Raw genomic sequence first — 4,463 nt, 5'->3', positions numbered from 1 at the left:
ATCACTAACTAAAATGAACATTAAAGCAAAAGGGGGATTGAGGTTTTACGAAAATTGAAATAACGAAACAAGTTAATAAACTAGACAGAATGTAAATATGAAATTTATGGATGAATGCTAGCTAAGGGGTTCATCTCCATACATGTTACACTTGCAAACAAGATTGATTCTCAGTTGGTCTTTCGATAAATTATGAAACTCAACACTCCGGGTTAACTAGGTCCGCTTAAATTAACCGTCAAGTTTTCCTTAAGTTAATGAATTGGATGGGTTAGCGCAACGCAATTCACAACATTCTCCAAAAGTCCTTTACGTGAACAGCACAATAAAGATACAATCAAAGATCATTAAGCATTATGAAAACTATAAGTGTTGACGAGGCATTCGTTACTATGATGAGCATGAAACTCATGCCAAGAATTCGTTTAACGCGATTGTTTATAAGCAACCTCCACTACTTGTGAATATAAGTTCATAACGATTAGGTAAAACTCACTTATATTCTAGCGTCATATTCATGCATGAAAATTAAGCGCGCATTCTTAATAAACATACATAAATAAGTTATCAATCAAACGGTTAAACAAATTGAATCAACAACTTATGAAATTCCAACGAAAGTTAATCAATTCATATTGCAAATATAAACATAGTTTCGAATCACCCCCTAGCTAAAGGGGGATTAGTTCCTCATTACTTTGAAATCAAAGAAACACCTAAACATTCCAACAACTCAAACTTGAATTGTATGAACGTTTAGGCACTCTTCTCTTCCATTCCTCATACGTACAAAACAAAGAGAATTGAATTTAAACTTTGAAATCAAAGAAACACCTAAACATTCCAACAACTCAAACTTGAATTGTATGAACGTTTAGGCCCTCTTATCTTCCTCGTTGTTGTAGCACAAGGTCTAAGGTGAGGTTTGGGGGATTATGGAAATGGATGAGGAGTGGTGTTTGGATTATAAGGGAATGGGAACTCACGGCTAAAGAAGGTGGAGAGTGAATGTGGTGTGTTGTGTATGAAAATGAGATGTGATTTTTGTGTATGAATGCATGGGTTTTTATAGTGGGAATGGGAGAATATGTGGGTGATTGTTTAAGAGTGAATGTGGTTGTTATGATTGAGAGTGCATGTGGATGAAATAATGATGGAAAAAGAGCTAGGTTGTTGGTGTGTGAATGCATGTGTTGAATTGGTGGTGCAATGATGAAAGAGTAAGTGCATGTGTGTGTGAATGGTGGTGCAATGATGAAAGAGTAAGTGCATGTGTGTGTGAAAGAGTAAGTGCATGTGTGTGTGAATGGTGGTGTAATGATGAAAGAATAAGTGCATGTGTGTGTGAATGGTGGTGCAATGATGAAAGAGTAAGTGCATGTGTGTGTGAATGGTGTTTCTTGATGGTTTTGGGGTTGTGATGCATGTGAATGCATGTGGCTAAGGGTTGTTGATTGGGCTAGAGGTTTTGCATGGCTCAAAGGATTGTTTGATTGGGCTAGGCCCTTTGTTTTATGTCCAAAGTGCATACAAGGCTTTCAAATTCGTCCAACACTTTGGCTCCAAGCATATGCTATCCATTCCAAGCCCAATTTTGCTCCAAAATGCTCCAAAATGCATCTTTTTGCTTCCTTAGCCATATGAACCTAAAAACACACGAAAATGGCTTAAACTACTAAAACAATTATGAATTAACAACATAGATGCACGAAAACAAGCTAAGTAAGTCGCCTAAATATGCTCCTATCAAATTCCCCCACACTTAGCTTTTGCTAGTCCTCGAGCAAAACAAAATAATAACAAATAAACAAAACGACACTAAACAAGTAAAACACAACCTAAACCTTCCAACAACCGTCTTAGGGATTTCCAATGCACATGACAAGTTAAAAATCATTATTCTCACAGATTTTAGCCATCTTTACACTTAAGTACATTCTTAATCATAGTCACCACATACTAGTTCACAATTAAGCAATTAAAACACATTTCAAATGTAGTAACATGCTTTAGAGAATTTACTCAATTCCTTACTAGAATGCACTCTATTTTCACACAGATTTTCTGACTACACACCCTACACTAGTTATATGTGAGAGATTGATGTAAACATGAAAGACTAGTATCTCACATATGTTATAACAAAGAAAGCATTTTCCGGATTTACGATAATGACATGAATATGATCTCATGAATGGAATGCTACTACTTAGAATGAGAACCAGTGATTCCATAAGCTCATATCAAATCCAAACTCCACATTATTGAACATATAACGATCAAGATAGAAGTCAAAGGGGTGTAACGGGGCTAGGGTACTGGTTAACAATGAAAGGTGAAGGATAAACAAACATTCTTAAAGCAATAGTGAGCAAAGTATTGAATTAGGCACTTAGAATTCCCTTTAGAGCGCGGAAAACAACTTTTAGACTAATAGGGGAAATTCAAACAACTCTTATTTTTCTTTTCTTTTTCATTTTTTTTTTTTCAATTTTTTTTTTCTTTTTTTTTTTTTTTTTTAGCCGTGCCTATGGCACAACAACTCTCATCAATAATCCTTCCCCTACACTTATTTTCTGCAACATATTAATCAAAAAGGAATTCATTTTCCGTCATGCTTACTATGCTTTAAGAACAAAGGCATGGATGGTCCTATTCTAGGCTAGGTAAGGATAACATAGGTTAAACAAGGCTCAAAGGGGTTAAAACTTACAACAAATACAAAATATGGGAAGTAAGGCTATTTGGCTATGGTGGCAACTAAGTAAGGAATAATGAGATCATGCAACAACTTTAGAAAACAAAGAATCACAGAAAATAACTCTCCAAAGAAGGTAATGGCTCGAGTCTCACAGGGTTGTAGCGTTTGTTTGAGTTCCTTCATTCAAGCATATGTTATGCAATTCAACGTCATGCTTTGAATGAAATGGATATAAGTTCTAACATTTAGTTCTATCATGATACAATTGCATTCTAGGTAGCAACCAAGTAAGGAATAATGAGATCATGCAACAACTTTAGAAAACAAAGAATCACAGAAAATAACTCTCCAAAGAAGGTAATGGCTCGAGTCTCACAGGGTTGTAGCGTTTGTTTGAGTTCCTTCATTCAAGCATGTCACAAAATTTTTTTTTATTTTTTATGATTGCATGTGAAGTCATACATTATAACCATAACCAAGCATATACCAAGAGTAAATCAAACTTTCATCCATGTTTATAACTCTCTTTAACAGTCATGCAATTACAAACCAAATCCTTATCATTGTGTTGGAAGGTATCCTAAGACACAAACACACAAAAACGACTTAAAACACTCTTTTTAGGCTTTTCAAAACATGTTTTTTTTTTTTTTTTAAATTTTTATGTGATTTTCGGAGTTATAAAAACAAAACATTCCAAAACACAACTTAAAAACATTTAAAACAGCAAGGAACAACGCTTGAAGTTATGGGTGATAAAATTCAACGAATTTGCATCAACAAACTTAGTTACCCCCCCCACACTTAAATCAAACATTGTCCTCAATGTTTTAAGCATAGATTCACACAAAACATAAGTAAACACACAAACAGCACTAAACATACTAAACATGGCAGAATGTAATTAACAAAGAGAAGAGTTTAGGGACCCAAATCTGGTTATGGAGTGTAAATTCCCTCTTCTCCTTGGTGATTGCATTGAGGCTTGATCTTGATGATTCCACAGGCTTACTCTCGAACTGGTTGCCGCCCATCGTTGATTTTCCTTTGTGCTACTCTTGATCTGGGCAGCAGGATTCTTTTGGTCTTCCCCGAAGGTCTGAGCTTACCCCTTTGGTCTGTTTCTTTGTTCAATCTTTCCAATTCGTATTGAAAAGGGTTGGAGGATAACTCAGCCTATGTTTGTCTCCACATGCTTCAATGTATCATTTTCCCTTGCCTTACTTGCTCCGTTGAAGATGACTACTCGAGAGCAACGCTAGGTAAGCAACCAGGAATAAATTCCAGGCAGTCGGAACCAGATCGGAAGACTGACTCCAAGTGCCGGCTGATTGCTTCTTTCACTTTGCCATGCGAGTAAGAACAAGGACAAAGAAAAGGACAGGGAAAGAGCATGATATGAGATACTTTTGCTTTTGACCTTGATGATATGAGATACCTTTGCTTTGAAGAAGCGCTCAATGAATCAGCACATGCTTCAATCCGCCGTTTCCTCCTGGGTCATACGTACTCCAGGCATCTGGTATCATCTTTGGGGAAGAAGAAAGAATTGAGTATTTCGAAAGGCTTTGCTGGGAGTGCGCCCTCAGAGGTGAGGGAGAGTTGGGCATTTTCTTCAGGTTTGCCTTGCCATAAAAGACGAAGGTCGACATATATAGAGATAATATCAAGTGGTGGTACTGTTCTTTTACCCTTGTCGACAAATGTCTCTTCGATATCTGAACGACGCCTCTTCGATTTCTGAGCAGGCGCCCCCTTCGAT

General features: G+C 36.7%; 1 long non-coding RNA gene across 1 annotated transcript; it reads right to left on the bottom strand.

Moving 5' to 3' along the window:
• Nucleotides 1–564: 564 nt before the first annotated feature.
• On the bottom strand, nt 565–2,100 carry LOC148693515 (uncharacterized). The gene is made up of 2 exons (XR_015952799.1): nt 835–2,100; nt 565–716 (listed from the first exon to the last, which is right to left on the bottom strand). It is a non-coding gene; the product is annotated as an uncharacterized LOC148693515 (long non-coding RNA).
• Nucleotides 2,101–4,463: the final 2,363 nt, after the last annotated feature.

Source organism: Pyrus communis, chromosome 10, assembly GCF_041283825.1.
Source record: "Pyrus communis isolate YQ-2024b chromosome 10, ASM4128382v1, whole genome shotgun sequence".
Lineage (NCBI taxonomy): Eukaryota > Viridiplantae > Streptophyta > Magnoliopsida > Rosales > Rosaceae > Pyrus > Pyrus communis.
This window is presented reverse-complemented; position numbering and strand designations above follow the sequence as displayed.